The sequence below is a fragment of the Hypanus sabinus genome, chromosome 3, assembly GCF_030144855.1.
Source record: "Hypanus sabinus isolate sHypSab1 chromosome 3, sHypSab1.hap1, whole genome shotgun sequence".
NCBI lineage: Eukaryota > Metazoa > Chordata > Chondrichthyes > Myliobatiformes > Dasyatidae > Hypanus > Hypanus sabinus.
Window position 1 is genome coordinate 193,968,381 of NC_082708.1, and position 27,638 is coordinate 193,996,018.

The window sequence follows — 27,638 nt, forward strand, 5'->3', positions numbered from 1 at the left end:
TGCTTTTTACGATGTATGTCAATGACTTGGTCTATGAAATTAATGGATTTGTGGCTAAACTTGCCGATGATACAAAGATAGGTGGAGGTGCAGGTAGTGTTGAGGAAACAGAGAGCTCGCAGAAAGATTTAGACAGTTTAGGGGAATGGGCAAAGAAGTGGCAAATGAAATACAATGTTGGAAAGTGTATGGTCATGCACTTTGCTGGGAGAAATAAACGGGCAGACTATTATTTTGATGGGGAGATGCAGAGGGACTTGGGAGTCCTTGTGCAGGATACCCTAAAGGTTAACCTAGAGGTTGAGTCAGTGGTGAAGAAGGCAAATGCAATGTTGGCATTCATTTCTAGAGGTATAGGATATAAGAGCAGGGATGTGATATTGAGGCTCTATGAGGCATTTGTGAGACCACACTTAGAGTACTGTGGGCAGTTTTCGGCCTTATTTTAGAAAGGCTATACTGACAATGGAGACAGTTCAGAGAAGATTCACAAAAACTATTCCAGGAGTGAAAGGTTTACTGCACGAGGCGCGTCTGGCAGCTCTTGGGCTGTATTCCCTGGAGTTCAGGAAAATGAGGGGGGATCTCATAGAAACATTCTGAATGTTAAAAGGACTGAACAGATTAGATATGGCAAAGTTATTTCCCATGGTAGGGGTGTCTAGGACAAGAGGGCACAACTTCAGGATTTAAGGACGTCCATTTAGAACAGAGATGCAGATAAATTACTTTAGTCAGAGGGTGGTAAATCTGTGGAATTTGTTGCCACAGGTGGCTATGGAAGCCAGGTAAGTGGGTGCAATTAAGGCTGAGATAGATAGGTTCTTGATTAGCTAGGGCATGAAAGGGTATGGAGAGAAGGCGGGGGAGTGGAGATGACTGGAAGAATTGGATCAGCCCATGATTGAATGCAGACTTGATGGGCCAAATGGCCTACTTCTGATCCTGTATCTTATGGTGTTATAGGAGCAGAATTAGGCCTTTTGGCCTATTGAGTCTGCTCCACTGTTCATTCATGGCTGAACCTTTTTTCCTTCTCCTCAGTCCCACCTCCTGGCCTCCTCCCTATAACCTTTGATTCCGTGTCCCATCAAGAACCTATCAAGCTCTGCCTTAAAAACACCAATGACCTGACCTCCACAGCTGTCTATGGTAATAAATTCCACAAATTCACCAACCTCTGGCTAAAGAATGTTCTCTGCATCTCTGTTTTAAATGGACGCCCCTCTGCCCTGAGGCTGTGCCCTCTTGTCCTGGACTCTCCCACCACGGGAAACATCCTTTCCACGTCTACCCTGTCAAGGCCTTTCAACATTTGAAAGGTTTCAATGAGATTCCCCCCACCCCCATTCTTCTAAATTCCAGTGAGTACAGACCCAGAGCTATCAAACATTCAGCTCCTGACCTCATCACCTCCTTGGTTCAAAAATGGACCAAAGAGTTCAATACAGAGGTGAGAGTGATAGCCCTCAACATCAAGGCAGCATTTGACCGAGTATGGCATCAAGGTGCCCAGCTAAAAAGGAGTCAAGGGGAATTAGGAGGAAAACCCTCTGCTGGCTGGAATCATACCTGACACAAAGGAAGATGGTTGGAGGTCAATCATCTCATCCTCAGGACATCATTGCAGGAGTTTTTTAGGGAAGTGTCATAGGCCTAATCATCTTCAGCTGCTTCCTTCTGTCAGAAAGTCAGAAGTGGGGATGTTTGCAGATGACTGCACAATATTCTACACCTTTCATGGCTCCTCAGATAGTGAAGCAGTTCATGCCTAAATGCAGCAGGACCTGAACAATATCTGGGCTTTGGCTGACAAGTGGCCAGTAACATTCGAGCCACACAAGTGCCAGGCAATGACAAGAGAGAGGCTCTAACCATCATCCCTTGACATTCAGTGAAATCAGCATCACTGAATCCCCTACTATCAACATTCTGGGGGTTACCATTGGCAGGAAACTGAACTGGTCTAGCCATATAAACACAGTGGCTGCCAGAGCAGGTCAAAGGCTAGGAACTCAGCTTCTGACTTCCCAAAGCCTGTCCACAATCGACAAGGTTCGGGTCAGGAATACTCACCACTTACCTGGATGAGTACAGCTCCAACAACAGTCAAGAAGCTCAACATCATCCAGTACAAGACAGCCCATTTGATTGGTACCCCTTCCCAAAGCATCCAATCCCTCCACCATTGACGAACAGTTGGAGCAGTGTGTACTCTCTACAAGATGCACTGCAACAACACACCAAAGTTCCTAAGGCAGCACCTTCCAGACCCACGACCACTACCAACTAGAAGGACAAGAACAGCAGACAGCTGGGAACACCACCACTTGGAAATCCCCCTCCAAGTCACTCACCATCCTGACTTGGAAACGTATCACTGTTCCTTCATTGATGCTGGATCAAAATCATGGAATTCCCTCCTTAACAGCACTGTGGGTGTACCTACCCCTCAGAGACTGCAGTAGATCAAGATGGCAGCTCATCATCATCTTCTCAAGGCGAACAAGGAATGGGCAATAAATGCTGGCTTAGCTGGCAACACCCACATCCTGTAAATGAATTTAAAAAGTCCTCATATGATAACACTTTCATTCCCAGAATCACTCTTGTGCACCTCAGCTGTACTCTCTCCAATGTCAGCATATCTTTCCACAGATGAGGAGCGTAAAGCTGTTCACAGTACTCAAAGTGAGGATTCACCAGAACTTTATAAAGCACTGCATTCCTGCTCTTGTATTCTGGTCCTCTTGAGATGAATGCTAACATTGCACTTGCCTTCCTCACACTGACTCAACCTGCAAGGTAACCTCTAGGTTGTTCTGCATAAGGACTCACAAGTCCCTTTGCATCTCAGATTTTTGCATTTTCTCCCCATTTAGAAAATGGTCTGCATGATTATTTCTATTATCAAACTGCACAATCATTCTTTTTCCAACATTGTATTTCATTTGTCACATTCTTGCTCATTCTCCTAATCTGTCTAAATCTTTTTGCAGCCTACGTGCTTCTTCAACACTACTGGCCCCTCCACCAATCTTTGTATCATCTGCAAACTTGGCAACAAAGCCATCTATTCCATCATCTAAATCATTCATACACAGCATAAAAAGAAGCGGTCCCAACACCAACCCCTACGGAATACCACTAGTAACTGGCAGCCAACCAGAAAAGGATCTTGCTGCCTCCTGCCTGTTGGCCAGAAGAAACTTCAGTCTGATCAAGGACAAGGAAGCAGACAAGCCACGCTGCCCCCATTTTGTGGACTCTGTGAAGAGCCTTTCTTGCTCTTGGATATCAGAGCAACCGAATGTGGACACAGGAAGCTTCAGGTATTGATCTGCTAAACCTGAGACCATTCTCGAACAAATAGCCATTAGTTATGTAAAGGGAATGGACTCTGAACTGATCCTTGCGCTGGGACAATCTTATCAGAGCAATAAACCTGAGACCATTCTCAGAGGAGTAGGTACCTGTTCTGTAAAATGCCAGACCTGCAATTAGTAATCTCGTTAAACTCTGTCTGGGTTGCCTCATTTACTGGTTTGGACCAGTCAGAGTGTAAACACACAAATACACAAGGCTGGGGTAGACAGAACCATGAAACAATGTTGGCTGTAGTCCTCTACAATGACCAGTAATAAGGTGACCCAAGTAGGTCAGGTGACCCTGAGCCAATGGGATGGAGATCCAATGGTTCAATTGATGAGGAACCGTACAAGACTCAGGAGCTCCAAATACGCAGGGTCAATAACTCTCCAGCAGCCAGACCAACCATCGCGGACCCAACGGACACGTGGAGATCAGAACCACGAGGAACCCGGCCAGCGTAGACTCCTTTCCCTGGTAATGCCTTTTCTCTTCATTGCCTGTTCATGGACTGTCAGGGAATTCTAGTAGGGAGTACACAGGTAGACAAGAGTGTGAACCCACCTGATTTTTAAGTTGAAATAATAAAAGTTACTTGTCAGTAACTACAGATTCTCTGTGCCTCACTGATCATTATTACAAGGGGTGATTCTTGTAACATACCGATCAGCCAATGCTCTAACCATGCCAGTAAATTTCCTGTAATACCATGGGCTCTTATCTTGATAAGCAGCCTCATGTGAGGCTCTTTGTCAAAGGCCTTCTGAAAGTCCAAATATACAACGTCCACGGCCTACCCTTTATCTATCCTGTTTGTAATCTCCTCAAAGAATTCCAACAGGTCCATCAGGCAGAATTTTTCCTTAAGGAAACCATGCTGGCTTGTACTATCTTGTCCTGTGTCACCAAATAATCCATAACCTCATCCTTAAGAATTGACTCCAACATAGTCCCAACTGCTGAGGTCAGGTTAACTGGTCTTTAATTTCCTTTCAGCTGCCTTCCTCTTTTGTTAAAGAGTGGAGTGTCATTTGCAATTTTCCAATCCAAAGTCAATTTCCATTGGCCAGAGTCCAATGATATTTAAAAGATCATTACTATTGCTTCCACAATCTCTACCGCTACCTTTTCAGAACCCTAGGGTGCAGTTTATCTGGTCTTGGTGACCAATGTGTGCTTGGGTATTTCAACTTCGAGCACCTTCTCCCTTGTAATAGTAACTGCATTCACATCTCTTCCCTTGCACCCTTCAACATCAGGCACACAGCTAGTGTCATCCACAGTGAAGACTCATTTACATATCCTTGTCCCCTGTTATTATTTCTCCTGCCTCATTTTCTCGTGGTCCTATATTCACTCTCACTTCTCTTTTACATACCTAAAAAAAACTTTTACTATCCACTCTGATATTATATGCTAGCTTGCTTCCAGATTTCAACTCCCCCTCCCACTTATTATTTTAGTTGCTTTTTATAGGGTTTTCAAAGCTGCCCAATGCTCTGTCTTCCTGCTGAGTTTTGCCATGTTGTCTGCCCTCTTTTGCTCTTACATTAGCCTTGACTTCCCTTGTCAACCATGGTTGTACTATTTTGCCATTTGAGTATTCATTTTTGAAATATATCTGTTCTGGACCTTCCTCATTTTCCCCAGAAATGCACGCCATTGTTGTTCCACTGTCATCCCTGCCAGCATCTCCTTCCAATTTACTTTGGCCAACTCCTCTCTCATAGCACTAATTTCCTTTACTCCACTGAAATGCTGCTACATCAGACTTTACTTTCCCCTTATCAAATTTCAAGTTGAACTCAGTTATATCGTGATCACTGCCTCCTGATGGTTCATTTACCTAAAGCTCTCTCATCACCTCCAGTTCATTATGAAACACCCTGGTTTCCTCAGCTGCATAAGTTTAGGGAAGACAACCTCTAGCCCCGCTAAACATGTGAGATTGAGGTGCAATTCCACTGTAAAACCCCTGCTTGTGTGGATGCTGTGTAATTCACTACCCTGTTACAAATTAGTGCCACACAATAACACACAGACACTGCATATGATTAAAAGATTTATCTTTATAATTCTTATCTTGACTAAAGGGTTATTAAAGAAAAGAACAAAAGAGAGTAAAGGGCTCATTTGAACGAAACAGTCCAATGTGCACAGATTGGAGCTCACAGCTTCACCAAGCCACCGACCCTCAATCGATCTCACTCCAGGCTTTGTCGAATCACGGTCCCGCTCCAGGTCAAATCATATGACCTCTTCTCTCTGGCATCTTCCCTCTTCATCTCCTCTCAAACAAAAGCCCCAAGCCCAACCTTAGTGTCCCTCACCAGAGAAACCGCCCCTTAAATCTAACCATCCTAATTGGATGTCACCCATTTCTCCATATCTCTTACCTTCAACAATAACCCAAACATAAGCTGAAAACAGGCATCTCACACAGAAATGCCAAATGAATTACATACAGCACAAAATGAAATACATACAGCATAACAGAATTCTGAGTAATATGAATAACTAAAGTGGCATTCTTATCTGGCTTGTCTAAAACATGTCTTGCAAGCAAAGTGCAGCGACACTCAATCTTGCACATTTTGATACTTATTTCAAGTCTCGTAGTACTAAGTCCTGTGCCCAAAGATGTCCAAGAGATTGTTATGTGGAGACTACTGGATTACTGGAGACTCAAATAACAGCACATGGTTTCCCTCTATTTTGTTTTCTCAGAATCTCTATACATAACTAAATTGATAGGGTAGGGTTTTTCATTCCTTAGAACAGCATTTGTTGGGCCAACTGTACTCTTCTCCATTGATGCTGACTGGTCTGCCGAGTTCTTCCAACATTTTGGGTGTTGCTTGGATTTCCAGCATCTACAGATTTTCTCTTGTTCAAAAAAAATGGATAGGTATATGGACAGGAAAGGAATGGAGGGTTATGGGCAGAGCGCAGGTAGGTGGGACTAGGTGAAAGTAAACATTCTGCACGGACTAGAAGGGCTGAGATGGCCTGTTTCTGTGCTGTAATTGTTATATGGTTATATAACAGTAAGAATATGAAACGGCATTACAGTTACACAGCACCCGGTGCGGTATAGCTGAGCCCCTAGTCGTCTCACTGTGTTCACACGTGGCCCAAATGTGGAGTGAGAGACACTGATGCTGGTCACTAGTAGTCTTTAATACGAACAAAAAACAATAAATTCTAGGCCAAACAGGGCCATTATCTAAAACTCTCAAATGGAAAATGAAGCCAACACTGCGGCTGAAAGGAGTAACTAAATATAAAACAAATACCGTTAGTCTTCAGAGTCAGTTGACTTGACAGTCCAATTTCTCAGGCAAGGCCGAATGCAATCAGGCAGGGAAACATTGCTCTGCATTGCTCACGTCTTGACAAGCACTACGACCAAAAGAATGTGAAAATGAATGAATGGATGAGGAGATGGTGCAGGGGGCAGAGTTTCAAGTTCTTGGATCATTGGAACCTTTTCTGGGGAAGAGCTGACCTGTACAAGTGGTAGGAGAGGGCAACCAATATCCTGGCTGGGAGAATTGCTAACGCTATTGTGAAGGGTTTGAATTAGATTTTCAGGGGGATGGGAACCGAAGTAAAGAGGCAGAGGATGGGAAGTTTTCTTACATAGCTTGTAGGGAGTTTATGAAGAAGGATCGTAGGTAGATGATAGAGCAAAGATGCACCCAGCCGGATGGTATAAGAGGTGTCTATTTTAATGCATGGAGTATCATGAGCAAGGCAGATGAACAGAGTATGGATCAATATGTGGAACTATGATGTCGTGGCCATTACAGAGACTTGGATGTCTCAGGGGCAGGAATGTCTGCTGAGTCTGCTAGGCCCTAGATATTACAAAAAGGACAGGGAGGCAGGCAAAAGAGGTGGGGGAGTGGCACTACTAATCAGGGATAGTATCATGGCTGCAGAAAAGGAGAAAGTTTTGGAGGGATTGGCTACTGAGTGATTGTGGATGGAAGTCAGAAACAGGAAGGGGGCAATAACTCTACTAGGTGTTTTTTATAGACCACTCCCAATAGTAACACGAATATTGAGGAGCAGATAGGGATGCATATTCGGGAATGGTGCTATAATAATGGGATTGTTGTGATGGGTGATTTTAACTTTTCTAATATTGACTGACATCTCCTAAGACCAAGAGGTTTAGATGGGGTGGAGTTTGAAATTGGAGTTTTCCCTCTACTAGATGAGCTACCATCCGTGGTTAACAAACCCCATCTGCCCGGAGCAACTGGTTTTAAGGCGCAAGTGGTCCATCTTTGCCCCTTCTCCTGTCAGTGAGAACAGCTCTGCCGGGCATAAGAAGCATGCCACACATGAAGGCCAGGAGTTGGAGTTGGACTTGGACTTGGACTTGGTCAGAGACTGTTTGAGATGCACGCCATGAAGAGCATTTGTTTAGCAGTGGGAGCCCGTCCCCATTACCACCCTTCGGCTATGACTACCCTTGGAGCCAAGCTTTAAGAAAAGCTTAAAGGTCCAAGAAACTAGGCACTGTTAGAACTCTAGGAAATTACAAGGGTGCCAAGAAGGAACTCAGTAATGAAATTAGGAGAGCTAGAAAGGAATGTTATTATGGCATTACTGGTCAGGGATACTATTACAGCTGCAGAAAGAGTGGGTGATGTAGCAGGATACTCTTTTGAGTCAGTATGGGTGGAAGACAGGAACAGGAAGGGAGCAGTTACTCTACTGGGGATATTCTATAGGCCCCCTAGTAGCAGCAGAGATACTGAGGAGCAGATTGGGAGGCAGATTTTGGAAAGGTGCAAAACTAACAGGGTTGTTATCATGGGTGACTTTAACTTCCCTAATACTGATTGGCACTTGATTAGTTCCAAGGGTTTATATGGGGCAGAGTTTGTTAAGTCTGTCCAGGATGGATTCCTGTCACAGTATGTTGACAGGCCAACTAGGGGGAGTGCCATACTAGATCTAGTATTAGGTAACGAACTGGGTCAGGTCACTGATCTGTCAGTGGGTGAGCATCTGGGGGACAGTGATCACTGCTCCCTGACCTGTAGCATTATCGTGGAAAAAGATAGGATCAGAGAGGACAGGAAAATTTTTAATTGGGGAAGGGCAAATTATGAGGCTATAAGGCTAGAACTTGCGGGTGTGAATTGGAATGATGTTTTTGCAGGGAAATGTACTATGGACTTGTGGTCGATGTTTAAGGATCTCTTGCAGGATGTTAGGGATAAATTTGTCTTGGTGAAGAAGATAAAGAATGGTAGGGTGAAAGAACCATGGGTGACAAGTGAGGTGGAAAATCTAGTCAGGTGGAAGAAGGCAGCGTACATGAGGTTTAGGAAGCAAGGATCAGATGGGTCTATTGAGGAATATAGGGTAGCAATAAAGGAGCTTAAGAAAGAGCTGAGAAGAGCAAGAAGGGGGCATGAGAAGGCCTTGGCAAGTAGGGTAAAGGAAAACCCCAAGGCATTCTTCAATTATGTGAAGAACAAAAGGATGACAGGAGTGAAGGTAGGACCAATTAAAGATAGAAGTGGGAAGATGTGCCTGGAGGTTGTGGAAGTGAGCGAGGTCCTCAATGAATACTTCTCTTGGGTATTCACCATAGAGGGAACTTGATGACAGTGAGGACAATATGAGTGAGGTTGATGTTCTGGAGCATGTTGATATTAAGGGAGAGGAGGTGTTGGAGTTGTTAAAATACATTAGGACGGGTAAGTCCCCGGGGCCTGACGGAATATTCCCCAGGCTGCTCCATGAGGCAAGGGAAGAGATTGCTGAACCTCTGGCTAGGATTTTTATGTCCTCATTGTCCACGGGAATGGTACCAGAGGATTGGAGGGAGGCGAATGTTGTCCCCTTGTTCAAAAAAGGTAGTAGGGATAGTCCAGGTAATTATAGACCAGTGAGCCTTGCATCTGTGGTGGGAAAGCTGTTGGAAAAGATTCTTAGAGATAGGATCTATGGGCATTTAGAAAATCATGGTCTGATCAGGGACAGTCAGCATGGCTTTGTGAAGGGCAGATCGTGCCTAACAAGCCTGATAGAGTTCTTTGAGGAGGTGACCAGGCATATAGATGAGGGTAGTGCAGTGGATGTGATCTACATGGATTTTAGTAAAACATTTGACAAGGTTCCACACGGTAGGCTTATTCAGAAAGTCGAAAGGCATGGGATCCAGGGAAGTTTGATCAGGTGGATTCAGAATTGGCTTGCCTGCAGAAGGCAGAGGGTCATGGTGGAGGGAGTACATTCAGATTGGAGGGTTGTGACTAGTGGTGTCCCACAAGGATCTGTTCTGGGACCTCTACTTTTCGTGATTTTTATTAACAAGCTGGATGTGGGAGTAGAAGGGTGGGTTGGCAAATTTGCAGACAACACAAAGGTTGGTGATGTTGTAGATAGTGTAGAGGATTGTCGAAGATTGCAGAGAGACATTGATAGGATGCAGAAGTGGGCTGAGAAGTGGCAGATGGAGTTCAACCCAGAGAAGTGTGAGGTGGTACACTTTGGAAGGACAAACTCCAAGGCAGAGTATAAAGTAAATGGCAAGATACTTGGCAGTGTGGAGGAGCAGAGGGATCTGGGGGTACATGTCCACAGATCCCTGAAAGTTGCCTCACAGGTAGATAGGGTAGTTAAGAAAGCTTATGGAGTGTTAGCTTTCATAAGTCGAGGGATAGAGTTTAAGAGACGCGATGTAATGATGCAGCTCTATAAAACTCTAGTTAGGCCACACTTGGAGTACTGTGTCCAGTTCTGGCTGCCTCAGTATGGGAAGGATGTGGAAGCACTGGAAAGGGTACAGAGGAGATTTACCAGGATTCTGCCTGGTTTAGAGAGTATGGATTATGATCAGTGATTAAGGGAGCTAGGGCTTTACTCTTTGGAGAGAAGGAGGATGAGAGGAGACATGATAGAGGTGTTCAAGATATTAAGAGGAATAGACAGAGTGGACAGTCAGTGCCTCTTCCCCAGGGCACCACTGTTCAGTACAAGCGGACATGGCTTTAAGGTAAGGGGAGGGAAGTTCAAGGGGGATATTAGAGGAAGGTTTTTCACTCAGAGAGTGGTTGGTGCGTGGAATGCACTGCCTGAGTCAGTGGTGGAGGCAGACACACTAGTGAAGTTTAAGAGACTACTAGACAGGTATATGGAGGAATTTAAGGTGGGGGTTATATGGGAGGCAGGGTATGAGAGTTGGCACAACATTGTGGGCTGTAGGGCCTGTAATGTGCTGTACTATTCTATGTTCTATGTTCTAGAAAGGGCCATGAAAAGGCCTTGGTGAGCAGGAGTGAGAGTGGAAACATTTGCCAGCATCTCCTTCCAACTTACTCTGGCCATCTGCTTTGTCATACCGTTGTAATTTCCCTTACTCCACTGAAATACTTCTGTATCAGACTTTACTTACTCCCTGTCAAATTTCAAATTGAACTCAATCATCTTGTAATCACTGCCTCCAAAGGATTCTTTTACCTTAAGCTCCCAAATCACCCAGTTCATTACATAACAATCCAATACAGCTGATCCCCTAGTAAGCTCAATGACCATATACCAATTACAGCACGGAAGCAGGTCATCTCAGCCCTTCTATTCCATGCCGAACGCTTACTCTCACCTAGTCCCACTGACCTGCCCTCAGCCCATAAACCCTCCATTCCTTTCCTGTCCACATACCTATCCAATTTTACTTTAAATGACAATACCGAACCTACCTCTACCACTTTTACTGGAAGCTTGTTCCACACAGCTACCACTCTCTGAGTAAAGAAATTCCGCCTTGTTTTACCCTTAAACTTTTGCCCCCTAACTCTCAACTCATGTCCTCTTGTTTGAATCTCCCCTACTCTCAATGCAAAAAGCCTGTCCATGTCAACTCTATCTATCCCCCTCATAATTTTAAATACCTCTATCAAGTCCCCCCTCAACCTCTATGCTCCAAAGAATAAAGACCTAACTTGTTCAATCTTTCCCTGTAACTTAGGTGCTGAAACCCAGGTAGCATTCTAGTAAATCTTCTCTGTACTCTCTCTTTTTTTGTTGATATCTTTCCTATAATTCGGTGACCAGAACTGTACACAATACTCCAAATTCAAACTTCTCTAAAAAGCCATCTTGTAGGCATACAACAAACTCGCTCTCTTGGGATTCATTTCCAACCTAATTTTCCCAATTGACCTGTATTTTGAAATCTCCCATGACTATCATAACATTGCCCTTTTGACACACCTTTTCTATTTCCTCTTGTAATCTGTGGTCCACATCTCAGCTACTGTTGGGAGGCCTGTATATAACTGCTATCAATACTCTTTTAGCCTTGCAGTTTCTTAACTCAACTCACAAGGATTCAACATCTTCCAATCCTATGTCCCGTCTTTCTACTGATTTGATGTCTTTCTTTACCAGCAGAGACACACTACCCCCTCTGCCTACCTTCCTATCCCTCTGATACAATGTGTAACCTTGGACATTCAGCTCCCAATCACAACCGTCCTTCAACCACGATTCAGTAATGGCTACAACATCATAACTGACAATCTGCAAAAGTGCAACAAGACAACCGCCTTATTTCTTATACTCCAAGCATTGAGATATAACACTTTGAGTGCTGTATTTGCTACCCTTTTTGATTTTAAAATATTGAGAAGCATTGATTGTGTGGACAGCCAAAGTTCTTTTCTTCAGGGCTTAAATGGCTAGCATGAGGAGGCGTAGTTTTAAGGTGCTTGGAAATAGGTAGTGTGGGGATGTCAGAGGCAAGTTTTTCCACACACAGACTGGTGAGTGTATGGATTGCGCTGCCAATGATGCCGGTTGAGCCGGATACAATAGGGTTTTTTAAGAGACTTAGATATGCGGAGCTTAAAAAAATAAAGGGCTATGCGGAATTGAAATTCTCGGCTGCTCCTAGAGTAGGTTACATGGTTGGCACTACATTGTGGGCCGAAGGGCCTGTAATGTACTGTAGATTCTCTATGTTATATGTGGCACTGCACCGTTTAGACCAGGGAACCATCTACTGAGCAGGGAGGAGGGGTGGTGGGGTGACTGGAGCTAGGGGAGTGGTGGTACCCTCAGCCTTTCACACTACAAACGGTCCTACGTAGCGCAGTGCATATTTGCGTCTCTTAACTTTCAGAGGAAGTCAACCAGACCTTCTTTCCTGGCTTGAATTGCCTTGACGGAGCCAACCAGCCTGCCAGACATGTTGTTTCTAGGATTGCAGCAGAGAAGACCTGGCTCGTCTCCAGGTGCACTTACAGCACTGGATCAGCTGTTCAGAAGCAAAAACTCCTACATCAATCTCCTGATCAGGGAAAGGTGGGGGCTGGAATTCCTTCGACATTCAAAGGGAAACATACCCGTGGAGGATGACGAGGTTATTGTGGGCGATCTCTGCCCAGTCCAATCGGGAGCTCCAGGACGTGGGGTTGGAAGAAGCAAGGCAGTGCAGGGTTGTCTCCAACTCCTGGTTCACTCTCAGTCTGGCCATTGGATTGAGGTGGAAACCAGATGAGAGGGTGGCCGTGGCTCCTACATGGGAGCAGAAAACCTTCCAAAAGCGGGAAGTGAACTGTGGTCTTGAGGAAGACCATGGAGCCTGAACACATGTTGAACCATGAATGTGGCATTCTGAGGAACTGATAGCTTGGGCAGGGCAATGAAGTGGGCAGCCTTGGAAAATTGATCCACAATGATCAAAGTAGTGGTGTTTCCATTAGATGGGAAAGCCCAGTGATGAAATCTACTGAGAGGTGGGACCAGGATGCTGGCGTGATGGCTTGTTCAGATCGCAGGTGGGACGGGCAGATACAAAGTCATGGACATCCTGGGACAGATGGCCACCAAAACTCCTGGGTCTGTTGATAGCCTGGATGTCCAGCCAGGCAGGAGAAGTGACCTCATTCCAACACTTTGGAACACAGCGCAGCAGGGACAAACAGCCGGTTGGGAGGTCCCCCATCAGGGCTTGGGTCTGACTGTTGGTCGATCCTCATCTCTACCTCTATTCCCCAGATCACCGGAGCGGCGATACATGAGCGAGAAAGAATAGACTCTGGATCCGCATTGTCCTTGGATCCGTTGAGAGAGAGTCAGATTTTATATTCTTGCTGCCACGACGATGGGTGAGGACAACATTGAACCGTGTGAAGAAGAGATCCCACTGTCTTGATGGGAATTGAGTCTCTTTGCACCTGGAACATAGGAGAGGTTCTTGTGAGTTCTATCCAAGAAACGATGCTCTGTCCCCTCCAGCCAGTGTCACTATTCCTCCAGAGCATCCTTGACAGCCAGAAGCTCCCGGTTCCCAACATCGTTATTCCTCTCGGCCAGAGTCAAGCGATGGGAAAGAAAAGCACAAGGGTGCAGCTAGCTATCCACAAACGAGCGCTGAGTGCGGACAGCTCCAATGCCGACATTGGATGCATCCACCTCGATGATGTATGTCTGAGATGGGTCTGGGTGTTGCAGTAGTGGGGCAGTGGTGAAGCGTCGCTTTTGCTCAGAGGATGCTTGGTCGGCACCGTCCGTCCAATGGAATCCTGCCGAGGTCTTTTTGGTGAGCGCATTTAATGGAGCCGCGATAGAGCCGAAAATCCGGATGAAGTTCACAAGCTCCATGAAGAGTTGTACCTGTTTTACTATGGATGGTTTGGGCCACTTCGTAACTGCCAGAACTTTACTAGGGTCTATTTGAACACTGGAAGGGGTAAGTATATAGCCCAAAAATAACACCTGGTCTTTATGGAACTCACATTTTCCAGGCTTGGCGTACAGGCGATTTTCAAGAAGCTGTCCGGACATGCAGGATGTGCTCCTAATGAGAGCAAGAATAATTAAAGATGTTATCTAAATACACAAACACAAACTGGTTCACCATGTCCCTGAGCACATTGTTAACCAAGGCCTGGAATACAGCAGGGGCATTGGCCAGATCAAAAGGCATCACCAGGTATTCATAGTGGCCATTAGAGGTGTTGAAAGCTGTTTCCCCCTCATCCCCTACTCTTATGCAAATCAGACTGTAAGTATTGCGCAGATCAATTTTGGAAAATATTGTTACTCGATGGAGGTGTTCAAATGCAGACACCAGCAAGGGAAGAGGGTAGTGGTTCTTCACAGTGATGTTGTTCAGGGGCCGATAATCGATGCAGGGATGAAGCTTGCCATCTTTCCTATTCACAGAAAAGAAGTCCGCTCCTGCCGGAGAGGTTGACGGATGGATAAACCCCATGCTCAATGCCTCCTTGATGTATTCCTCCATGGCCATCGTTTCAGGACGAGAGGGAAAAGAGTCGGCCCCAGTGAGGACCAGTGCCAGGTAGGAGGTCTATGGCACAGTCGTATGACCGGTGTGGGGACAGGGTGGTGGCCTTTCTTTTACTGAAAACATCAAGGAGATCCGCATATTCAGCCAGAATCCCAGACTGGTCCACATCCTTAGCTGACACAGGAGGGGATTCATGGAATGGGGCTTGAGATGGACCCCACTCTTGGAATACCTTCAGAGACCAATCGATCTGTGAGTTATGTCAGGATAACCAGGGGAGACCAAGCACCAGTGGCAGTTTAGGTGAGTTAACCAGGTAGGAAGATAGTTCTTCGTGATGGTTGTCTTCGAGCACCGGTTGGAGGGGTTGGGTGGCAAGGTGGATCTGGCCAGTTCCCAGAGGTCGACCGTCCAGCGCCTTGACGTTGATCTTTTATTTTAATTCCCAAGTCAGAACTCCCCATCTTTGAGATAGAGAGATGTCCATAAGATTCCTGGCTGCACCAGAGTCAATAAATGCTTGAAGTTCATGGGTCTGAGACCTCCATGACAAGGAAGCTGCAAGCATTACACAATTAGGGGAGTTGACTGAAGAGAGAACCGACCCGTCAGGATTCCCCTCCCTGCTGACGGATATTCTCTTTCACTGGATGCTTGGACCATGCCACCCGGAAGTGTCCTGGATCGCCACAATAGAGGCAGGAACCTATTCTCCAGAGCCGCTCTCATTCCTCCTGAGACAGGCGCATGCGCCCTACTTGCGTAGGCTCCTCCCTGGACTGGTGAGGGAGGGAGAGAAGGTTGAGAAAGACGGTGATCAGACGGCCATCCGGAAGCTTGAAACATTCTTTCTCTGCGCCACTCAGTTACCCGGTTGTCAACTTGAACAGCCAGATTAATCCTTCTTGACAGGAACAGCAATATCATGCCAGACCCCTGTGTTCAGTCCACACTGGAAGGCAATGATGAGGGATCTCTCATTTCAACCCACCTCTGCTGTAAACATGCAGAATTTCACTCCATAGATTCTCACTGTTCCTCTGCCTTGATGCAGGTCCAAGAGTCAGTGGGCAGCCCCCTGACCCCTTTCTGGAAGATCAAAAACCCTCCTTAACTCCACTACGAAATGTTGGAACGACTGGGCTGCGGGCTATCCTCGCTCCCGTAAAGTGTTGAACAGGCTGAGTGGAGGTCCATCTAGAAGACTGGCCATGTACGTCAGTTTTCACGTATCACCATCAAATCGACCAGTCTGGGCTTGGATGTCAGCTCACATTGGGTAATAAAATTTCTGCAGCCATCAGGATCACCAAAATATCTGCCTGGTGGTGGAATACTCGGTTCCTGTACAGACCCAGGAGTCTGTGGGGATCCAAAGGCAGGAGTTAGTTCTGGTCGAGGCGTGGGAGTGGGCGCATTAGTAGCAGAGATCGTTGGGGCAGTAGAAAAGAAGGACCTGTGAGGTGCTGTGAGTGGGACTGAGGCAGCTGAATTGCATTGGCGAGAAAGTTAACTGCGGTCAGCTGACGCTGCCTGTCCACAGTGAGCTCATGGACGGCGGCCGTGAGAATGGAAATCGCAAACACCCGAGTCCGATTGTTTGCGGTGAGCTATTCAACCGTTGCGGCTAGGGATGATACCAGTTCCTCCAAATGAGACTGGGCTTGTCCACATGAGAGTCTGCCTCATTGCCCCTGTAACTTCACAGAACAGATTCCATTGCCTGTAGTTTGTCCCCTACCTGACCAATGAATGTCAGGGCCAAGGTCAGCCGCTCTCTCTCTGCTGGGTCGTTCTTTGCGTGGTCAACACTTGTTCTCACCAGGTTCGGATATGGCCCAAATGTGGAGCGAGAGATACTGATGTGGGTCTATAGTTCACAGACTTAATGCGAGCGGAGTTAGAGGGAAAAGAAAACAATAAGCTCTGGCCTAACATGACTGATAAAACTCTCAAATAGAAAATGAAGCCACCGCTGCAGCTGAAAGGAAAAACTAGATATAAAATAAATATTGCTAGTCTTCAGAGTCAGTTGACTCGACAGTCCAATTTTCTCAAGCAAGGCCGAATGCAAATAGGCAGCCAAATGTTGCTGTGCTTTGCTCAAGTCTTGACAAGTGCATAAATAAAAGGAATGGAGATAAATACCATCAGAATGAAATAATAATTAGCTGACATGTGCATATTCACAAGTGCAATTGCCATATCTGCTGTGCTGCCAAATCCATGGTTGTGACAAGTAGGCTCAATGACAAACTGCTCTAAAAAGCCATCTCTCAGGTATTCAAGAAACTCACTCTCTTAAGATCCATTTCCAACCCGATTTTCCCAATTGACATGCATGTTAAAATCTTCCGTGACTATCATAACATTATCCTTTCGACAACACACCTTTTCTGTTTCCTGTTGTAATCTGTGGTCCACATCCCTGCTACTGTTGGGAGGCCTGTAAATAACTGCCATCAGTGTCCTTTTACCTTTGCAGTTTCTTAACTCAATCCACAAGGATTCAACATCTTCCGATCCTATGTCACATCTTTTGACTGATTTGTCGCCATTCTTTACCAGCAGAGCCATAGCACTGCCTCTGCCTACCCTGCTATCTGTCTGATATAATGTGTAACTTGGATATCCAGCTTCCAACTACAACCGTCCTTCAGCCACGATTCAGTGATGGCCACAACATCATACCTGACAATCTGTAAAAGTGCAACAAGATCATCCACCTTAGTTCTCCTACTCCGTGCATTGAGATATAATACTTTGATACTGTATTTGCTGCCCTTTCAGGTTCCGCACCCATAATGCACTGATACTCACCCTGCAGTCCGCAGTTATGTCTTATCATTTGCTTGCCCTTCCTGACAGTCTGACTGCATGCTATCTTTGGTTTTTTTACCATCCATCCTATAACCATATAACATATAACCATATAACCATATAACAATTACAGCACGGAAACGGGCCATCTCGGCCCTTCTAGTCCATGCAGACTCTTACACTCACCTAGTTCCACTGGCCTGCACTCAGCCCATAACCCTCCTTTCCTTTCCTGTCTATATACGTATCCAATTTTACTTTAAATGACAATACCGAACCTACTTCTATTGGAAGCTCATTCCACACAGCTACCACTCTCTGAGTAAAGGAATTCCTCCTCGTGTTACCCTTAAACTTTTGCCCCCTAACTCTCAAATCATGTCCTCTTGTTTGAATCTCCCCTACTCTCAATGGAAAAAGCCTATCCACATCAACTCGATCTATCCCCCTCATTATTTTAAATACCTCTATCAAGTTCCCCCTCAACCTTCTACGCTCCAAAGAATAAAGACCTGACTTGTTCAACCTTTCCCTGTAACCTAGGTGCTGAAACCCAGGTAACATCCTAGTAAACCTTCTCTGTACTCTCTCTATTTTGTTGATATCTTTCCTCTAATTCGGTGACTAGAACTGTACTCAATACTCCAAATTCGGCCTTACCAATGCCTTGTACAATTTTAACATTACATCCCAACTCCTTAACTGAATGCTCTGATTTATAAATGCCAGCATACCAAAAGCTTTCTTCACCACCCTATCCACATGAGATTCCACCTTCAGGGAACTGTGCACCATTATTCCTAGATCACTCTGTTCTACTGCATTCTTCAATGCCCTACCATTTACCATGTATGCCCTATTTGGAATATTCCTACCGTTATGGATTCAGCAACAATAAATATATAAGTGAGGCAGGGTTTTTTTTTATAACAAATAAAACATTTATTAAACACTGAAAAACAAACCCCCAAAAGTAACAAACCAGTAACGTAACCAGAAATCACCTGCTGTGCAGCAGCTTAAACAGATGTCAAAGGGATAAAGCGAAAACAGTTCTTAAAGCGATGTTGCAAAAACAGTTCTTCAAAGTAGTACTGCAAAAGTTCAAAATGCTTAGTCCATTTAAGGAGAGACTTTTTTTAGACGATTTAAATTCTCTTTCACGTTGTGTTGTTGCGGTTCCCAGTCGAACTATACTTTTCCTGGAGAATTTACGAAGATGAAAATGAAATGGCTTAAAGGCACTGACCTTTCCTTGGCAAAACTGTACCCAAGCCTTTCTGCTATTATTGCAGGGGTTAACATGGGCACAGCCAACAAATTCCTTCCGAATGAGGATCAAACAAGGTCGAACCTGTTTCACCGTTGAAATCGACTTTCCTCGATCTGTTAGCTCCCGAACCCCGATCTTCACTCTCCACTGATTTTTAACTACTGGCAGTATTGTAAAGAAACTGCCAACAATGACCTTTTAAACTTTAGGCATTAAATAAAACTCCACCTTTTAACCAAACTGCATCATAATATTGGACCACACAGTAGCATGGAGTCAAAATGGCAAATCCAGCCACGAACTGCCCTTCCTCACAGGGTGGGGTCCTCCTTTTATACCCTGTGTGTAAAAAAAACCTGTCACATGACCTCTACTGGCAGGAAAATGACATCACTCCACCATCACAGGCCCATAACCTTAAGTCCAGTATAACTTCAACACCACTGTCACATGACAAGTACAAGATACCCATGGGTACGTAACAGCTCTCTCCAAAGAGAAAAAAACAAATATATAAATTTTATAACATACACAGTATACATAGTATTATTATATGGCATCTTACAACTTACAATACAGTAGGAGTGTTCCAAATGTTTAAAAAAAATCACTCCATAAAAAATTACATTGTACAGTCAACCTCGAGATAGACTATCAGTAATCACATTATCTTTACCTTTAATATGAGTTATCACAATATTGTACTCTTGTAGCATCAAATTCCAATTTAATAACCTTCTCTTTTTATATAGAATCATAGAAACAGAGAAAATAGGTGCAGGAGTAGGCCATTCGGCCCTTTGTGCCTGCACCGCCATTCAGTATGATCATGGCTGATCATCCAACTCAGAACCCTGTACCTGCTTTCTCTCCATACCCCCTCATCCCTTTAGCCACAAGGGCCATATCTAATATAGCTAATGAACCGGCCTCAACTGTTTCCTGTGGCAGAGAATTCCACAGATTCACCACTCGCTGTGTGAAGAAGTTTTTCCTCATCTTGGTCCTAAAAGGCTTCCCCTTTATCCTTAAACTGTGACCCCTTGTTCTGGACTCCCCCAACATCGGAAACAATCTTCCTGCATCTTGCCTGTCCAATCCCTTTAGAATTTTATACGTTTCAATAAGATCCCCCCTCAATCTTCTAAATTCCAGTGGGTATAAGCCTAGACGATCCAGCCTTTCTTCATATGAAAGTCCTGCCATCCCAGGAATCAATCTGGTGAACCTTCTCTGTACTCCCTCTATGGCAAGAATGTCTTTCCTCAGATTAGGGGACCAGAACTGCACACAATATTCTAGGTGCCGTCTCACCAAGGCCTTGTCCAACTGCAGTAGAACCTCCCTGCTCCCGTACTCAAATCCTTTTGCTATGAATGCCAATATACCATTTGCATTTTTCCATTTTCCATACCGTTTTGTTTTTCATCTTACTCAGAAACACTAAAGAATTATGATCAGTATAAAAGATAAGTGGTTTTTGAGTTGTACTAACATATACATCAAAATATTCTAAAGCTAAAACAAGAGATAACAATTCCTCCTCTATTGTTGAATAGTTTCTTTGATGCTTATTAAATTTCTTAGAAAAGTAAGCTACTGGATGATCAACCTCATCACCCTCATTCCTTTGCATTAATACTGTTCCTGCAGCCTCATCACTAGCATCTACAGCCAATGAAAAAGGTTTTTCAAAGTCAGGTGCCCTGAGCACAGGTTGTTGACATATCATAGTTTTCAATTTTTCAAATGCTTCTTGACAAGGCACTGTCCACACAAACTTTTCATTCTTCTTCAAGAGTTTAGTTAATGGAAGGGCAACATTAGCAAAATTCTTACAAAATTTTCGATAATATCCTACCATTCCCAAGAATCTCCTGAGAGTTTTTTTTCCCGTTGGAGTGGGAATCTCTAAAATTGCCCAAACTTGCCCAAACAGGAGCTACCTTACCTTGACCCACAACATAACCAAGGTAAGTCACAGTGGCATGTCCAAATTCACTCTTAGCTAAATTAATAGTTAAGTTAGCCTTTGAAAGCCTTTCAAATAATTTCTCCACCACAATAATGTGTGCTTCCCAAGTATCATTTCCTGTCACTAAATCATCAATATAAGCATCTGTATCTTTCAATCCCTGAATCACAGAGTTAATCATCCTCTGAAAAGTACCTGGGGCATTCTTCATCCCAAATGGAGGAACATTATATTCATATAGCCCAGATGGAGTTACAAATGCAGAAATCTCTCTACCTCTCTCTGTTAGTGGAACACACCAATACCCTTTCAATAAATCAATCTTTGTAAGGAACTTTGCTTTTCCAACCTTATCTACACAATCATCTACTCTAGGAATTGGATGTGCATCTGTTTTCGTTACAGCATTCACCTTCCTATAGTCCGTACAAAACCTAATACTACCAACTGGTTTTGGCACCATAACACATGGCGAACTCCAATTCGAGTTAGAATGTCTAATAATATTATTCTCTAACATATATTTAATTTCTTTCTCAGCAAGTTCACATTTTTCTATGTTCATCATATATGGATGTTGTTTAATGGGTTTTTGCATCTCCAACATCTACATCATGTGAAACTATAGTAGTCCTTCTCGGAACATCTGGAAACAAATCCTCATATTTAAAAATTAATTTCTTCATCTGCTATTTTTGCTCTGGCTGTAAATGTGCTAGTTTCTCATCAATATTTTCCAGAATGGTTGAGTTTGGTAAACTGACAGAAACAATGTTGGATTTAGAATGAAATTCAGATGAATCATCTATCATGTTCCTAGTTAGATCAAACTCATTATCATTCAGAACAACAGTCACAACAGCAGATTGTTTCTCATAATATGGCTTTATCATATTTATATGGCAAAGTTGTATTGGCCTTCTAGGATCTGGAGTTTTTATCACGTAATCCACATCATTGATTTTAGACACAATTTCATAAGGACTATGAAATCTAGCTGGTAAAGGATTCGTTCGCACTGGGAAAAGAACCAGCACCTTATCTCCAGGCTTAAACATCCTCATCCTAGCTTCTTTATCGTACCAGGTTTTCATTTTCTCCTGAGCCAATTTTAAATTTTCCTTTGCTAAGCTACAAGCTTTATGTAACCTGTCCTTAAATTTCAAAACATTGTCCAACGTATTAGTGTGTACTTCCTTACTAATCCACTGTTCTTTTAATAAAGCTAAAGGGCCTCTAACTCTATGCCCAAATACAAGTTCAAACCTAAAGAACCTAAAGATTCTTGTACCCTTACTGCAAATAAAAGTAAGTTTATACCCTCATCCCAATCTCTTTCATTTTCCACACAATATGTCTTAATCATATTCTTGAGGGTAGAATGAAACCTCTCCAAGGCACCTTGCAATTCTGGATGGTATGCAGACAAAATGACTTACTTAGCTTCCAATTTATAAACTATCTGTTGAAACAATCCAGACATAAAATTACTGCCTTGATCAGATTGTATTTCCTTAGGTAATCCAAAATAAGTAAAGAATTTTATAAGAGCCTTTGTCACAGTTTTAGCTGTTATATTCCTGTAACTCCCTGGGTTGCCTCAGGCTCGCTCAGCTCGTTCTCGTCTAGGGGGAGCAGCCTTCGGCCCCACCAAACTGGGTAATCAGCTGGTGTGGATGCTGTGTGATGTCCCCGCCTCGCCCAAAAACAGACAGTACACCATATGTGATTAAATGAGTACAATTTATAAAGGTTACTATAACTAAGTGATTAATAACGATACAGTATATATGAAGAGAAAATTAAAGAAAAGGCGCCAAACTTATCAAAGTCCAAACCACTTCATGCACAGCCATTGGAGCTCAATTTCTGAAGTCTTCTGGCCACCATTCGGTCCCCTCCGAACTCCTCGACTCTCCAAACAGCTCAGGACCCTCCGAGTGGTCAACCAAGCACATCTAGCTTCATCCCCCCCCCACCTCGGAGAATCTCCCGGCCTCGGACCCCCCTTTGGGGTACGATCCTCGCCCAGCTTAGAGCATTGCGTCCTTTCTCTCGACCCCCTCGCGCCGATCTGCCCAAAAGCCCGTCAACAAAAGCTTACAGACTCAGAAGAAAGAACATTAATCCCCATTTGGTTTACAAAGGAATACCATTCTCGTTATCAGTAAATTAGCATTCCTGCTAGTTAACAAAAGGAAACCCTTTCCCAACAGTAACAAAGAAAAAAAAGAAACCCCCTTTACATTCCTAATTGGTACTGCCTCTGGAAACCTAGACGAAGTGCACATGATAGTCAACAAATACTGATAACCAGTTTTTGCCTTTGGTAATGGACTGACACAATCTATAATATCTTTAGAAAATGGTTCACCAATTGCTGGAATAGGTTGTAATGGAGCCACTGGTGTAACTTGATTTGGTTTACCCACAATTTGACAAGTTTTACAAAACATCGCCACATCCTCAAAACTCAAATCCTGAGTTGAAATGTCATGAGTAACAACCTCATTCTGTGCATCAATCTTTTTTTACCATAGCTCTAGTCACAACACAGGAAGAATCTATGTTAGAATTCATCTCTGGTTCCTCTGACTCCATTGTCAAATGCACTTCAGGAAAAACTTGTCCACCTGCCAAGTCATTACCTAACAATAAAGAAATATCCTTCACAGGTACGCTAGGCTGTAATCCTACTTTAACAAATCCTGTAACTAACCCCGACTTTAAATTTACTTTATGCAAATGTACAGGCATAAAAGCACTCCCAACACCTCGTATATAATTTACCTCGCCAGTATCAGACTCTTCATTAAACTTCAATACACTGTCTAACATCAGTGATTGAGAAGCTCCAGTATCCCTAAGGATTTTTATTGGCACCGGAGTAGATCCTTCTTTCAAGGATACAAACCCTTCAGTTATAAAATGATCATATCCCTTTTTAACTTGGTCAGACTCTAACAAAACCTCATTTGTGTTTATCAAACGCTGTAATTTTACAGGTGCTTCAGTATGTTGCACACAAGCATCTGGGACTGCTTCCTTCTCTTTCTTTTTCAATCGGAAACAGTTAGCTATTACATGGCCAGGTTTCTTACAATAGTTACAAATAAGACCAAACTGTCTTTCCTTCACAGGTTTTCCTTCCTCCTTACCTTTCTCATTAACCTCCGATTTAATTTCAGATTTACCTGGAGTCTCTGTGTTATTTTTCCTCTTAAAAATTCTGCCCTGAGAAAATTTATTCTTACGCATTAAAACATACTCATCAGCTAATCTAGCAGTGTCCTGCAATGTATCAGTATCCCTCTCATTTAAGTATGTCCTTACTTCAACAGGGATGCTTCTTTTAAAATCCTCCATTAAAATCAGCTCTTTCAATGTATCATAGTCCTCATTTACATTTTTAGAGGAAACTCATCTCTCAAAACACACAGCTTTATCATAGGCAAATTCCACATAAGTTTTTTCCTGAGACTTCTTCAAACTTCTGAATCTTTCTCTATATGCTTCTGGGACCAATTCGTATGCTTTCAAAATCTGCTGTTTCACAATATCATAATCAAGTGCTTGCGCAGCAGTTAAAGCTATATAAACTTGTTGGGCTTTGCCTTTAATTGCACTTTGTAACAACACTGACCATTTATCTTTCAGCCACTCTGAAATCTGAGCAATTGTTTCAAAATGTTGGAAATATCTTTCCACTTCTGTTTCACTAAATGGAGGGACCAATTTATTTTCTTGACTAGCAATAAATGGTTTTCTAGAACCAGAAGACTGATTCTCAGACCTTAATTCCGCCATCGCATATTCAAATTCCCTCTGTTTACTCTCAACTTCTAACCTACAATGCTCCAACTTCATATGTTCGACTTGCAACTGCATCTTCAGATTACTTATTGGAAATTACTCTAAAATCGATTCATCAAAATCACCCAGATCTACATAGTGTGACGTGATTTTTCTCTGTATTAGAGCCTTCGATGTAGACTTCAAAATACCTTTAAGTTGCAATCTACTAGCTATCTCAGACACCTCTGCAAAAGTTCAAAATGCTTACAGTCCATTTAAGGAGAGACTTTTTAGATGATTTAAATTCTCTTTTACATCGTGTTGTTGCGGTTCCCAGTCGAACTATACTTTTCCCGGAGAATTTACGAAGATGAAAATGAAATGGCTTAAAGGCACTGACCTTTCCTTTACAAAACTGTACCCAACCCTTTCTGCTATTATTTGCAGGGGTTACCACGGGCACAGCCAACGAATACCTTCCGAATGAGGATCAAACAAGGTCGAACCTGTTTCACCATTGAAATCGATTTTCCTCGATCTGTTAGCTCCAGAACTCCGATCTTCACTCTCCACTGTTCTTTAACTGGCAGTATTATAAAGAAACTGCCAGCAATGACCTTTTAAACTTTAGGCATTAAATAAAACTCCACCTTTCAACCAAACTGCATCATAATATTGGAGCACGCAGTAGCATGGAGTCAAAATGGCAAATCCAGCCACGAACTGCCCTTCCTCACAGGGAGGGGTCCTCCTTTTATACCCTGTGTAAAAAAAACTGTCACATGACCTCTACTGGCTGGAAAATGACATCACTCCACCATCACAAGACCATAACCTTAAGTCCAGTATAACTTCAATACCACTGTCTTGTGACTAGTACAAGATACCCACGGGTACGTAACACTACCAAAATGTAGCACCTCACACTTATCAGCATTAAACTCCATCTGCCATCGTTCAGCCCACTCTTCTAACCAGCCTAAATCTTTCTGCAAGCTTTGAAAACCTACTTCATTATCCTGAGTCCTATCCTGAGTTCCTTCACTCCGGTTCTCAACCCCTTGCCAATTTAGCTTAAACTCTCCCCAACAGCATTAACAAACCTTCCCACATGAACGTAGGTCATCTTCGGGTTCAGGTGCAACCTGTCACTTTTGAACAGGTCATGCCTCTCCCAAAAGAATCAGAATCAGGTTTGACAGCCAGATAGACAGACAGACAGACACATACTTTATTGATCCTGAGGGAAATTGGGTTTTGTTACAGTTGCACCAACAAAGAATAGTGTAGAAAGATAGCAATATAAAACCATAACTAATTAAATAATAATGTAAATTATGCCCAGTGGAAATTAGTCCAGGACCAGCCTATTGGCTTATGGTGTCTGACACTCCGAGGGAGGAGTTGTAAAGTTTGATGGCCACAGGTAAGAATGTCTTCCTATGATGCTCAGTGTTACATCTCGATGGAATGAGTCTCTGGCTGAATGTACTCCTGTGCTTAACCAGTACATTATGGAGTGGATGGGAGTCATTGTCCAAGATGGCATGCAACTTGGACAGCATCCTCTTTTCAGACACCACCATCGGAGAGTCCAGTTCCACCCCCACAATATCACTGGCCTTACGAATGAGTTTGTTGATTCTGTTGGTGTCTGCTACCCTCAGCCTGCTGCCCCAGCACACAACAGCAAACATGATAGCACTGGCCACCACAGACTTGTAGAACATCCTCAGCATTGTCTGGCAGATGTTAAAGGACCTCAGTCTCCTCAGGAAATAGAGATGGCTCTGACCCTTCTTGTAGACAGCCTCAGTGTTCTTTGACCAGTCCAGTTTATTGTCCATTCATATCCCCGGGTATTTGTAATCCTCCACCATGTCCACACTGACCCCTTGGATGGAAATAGGCGTCAGCAGTGCCTTAGCCCTTCTCAGGTCCACCACCAGCTCCTTAGTCTTTTTCACATTAAGCTGCAGATGGTTCTGCTCACACCATGTGACAAAGTTTCACACCATAGCCCTGTACTCCGCCTCATCTCCTTTGCAGATGCATCCAACTATGGCAGAGTCATCAGAAAACTTCTGAAGATGGCAAGACTCTGTGCAGTAGTTGAAGTCCGAGGTGTAGATGGTGAAGAGAAAGGGAGACAGGACAGTCCCCTGTGGAGCCCCAGTGCTGCTGACCACTCTGTCTGACACACAGTGTTGCAAGCCCACGTACTGTGGTCTGCCAGTCAGGTAATCAATAATCCATGACTCCAGGGAAGCATCCACCTGCATCACTGTCAGCTTCTCACCCAGCAGAGCAGGGCAGATGGTGTTGAACACTCTGGAAAAGTCAAAGAACATGACTCTCACAGTGCTCACCAGTTTCTCCAGGTGGGCGTAGACACGGTTTAGTAGGTAGATGACGGCATCCTCAACTCCTAGTCGGGGCTGGTAGGTGAACTGGAAAGGGTCTGTATGGCCTAACCATAGGCCGGAGCTGCTCCAGAACAAGGCTCACCAGGGTCTTCATGATGTGGGAGGTCAATGCCACTGGTCCGTAGTCATTGGAGCCACTGGGGCTTTCAAAGTCAGACATGTATCCCTGTTCAGATGTTTGGACTGAAGAAATGTGGAAGAAAAAGAAGGAAACTTATCCCTGGTTAGACGTCAAGGATGATAAACTTGGGTGTACATATAGAACATAGAACATAGAATAGTTCAGCATATTACAGGCCCTTTGACCCACAATGTTGTGCCGATCCTCAAACCCTGCCTCCCATATAACCCCCACCTTAAATTCCTCCATATACCTGTCTAGTAGTCTCTTAAACTTCACTAGTGTGTCTGCCTCCACCACTGACTCAGGCAGGGCATTCCACTCACCAACCACTCTCTGAGTAAAAAACCTTCCTCTAATATCCCCCTTGAACTTTCCTCCCCTTACCTTAAAGCCATGTCCTCTTGTACTGAGCAGTGGTGCCCTGGGGAAGAGGCACTGGTTGTCCACTCTATCTAATCCTCTTAATATCTTGTACACCTCTATCATGTCTCCTCTCATCCTCCTTCTCTCCAAAGAGTAAAGCCCTAGCTCCCTTAATCTCTGATCATAATCCATACTCTCTAAACCAGGCA

The 27,638-nt window shown here is 43.8% G+C and overlaps 1 long non-coding RNA gene across 1 annotated transcript; it reads left to right on the forward strand.

The window, feature by feature from the left end:
- Positions 1 to 1,259: 1,259 nt before the first annotated feature.
- On the forward strand, positions 1,260 to 25,155 carry LOC132390898 (uncharacterized). The gene is made up of 3 exons (XR_009511048.1): positions 1,260 to 3,846; positions 14,569 to 14,704; positions 24,964 to 25,155. It is a non-coding gene; the product is annotated as an uncharacterized LOC132390898 (long non-coding RNA).
- The last annotated feature ends 2,483 nt before the right edge of the window (positions 25,156 to 27,638 follow it).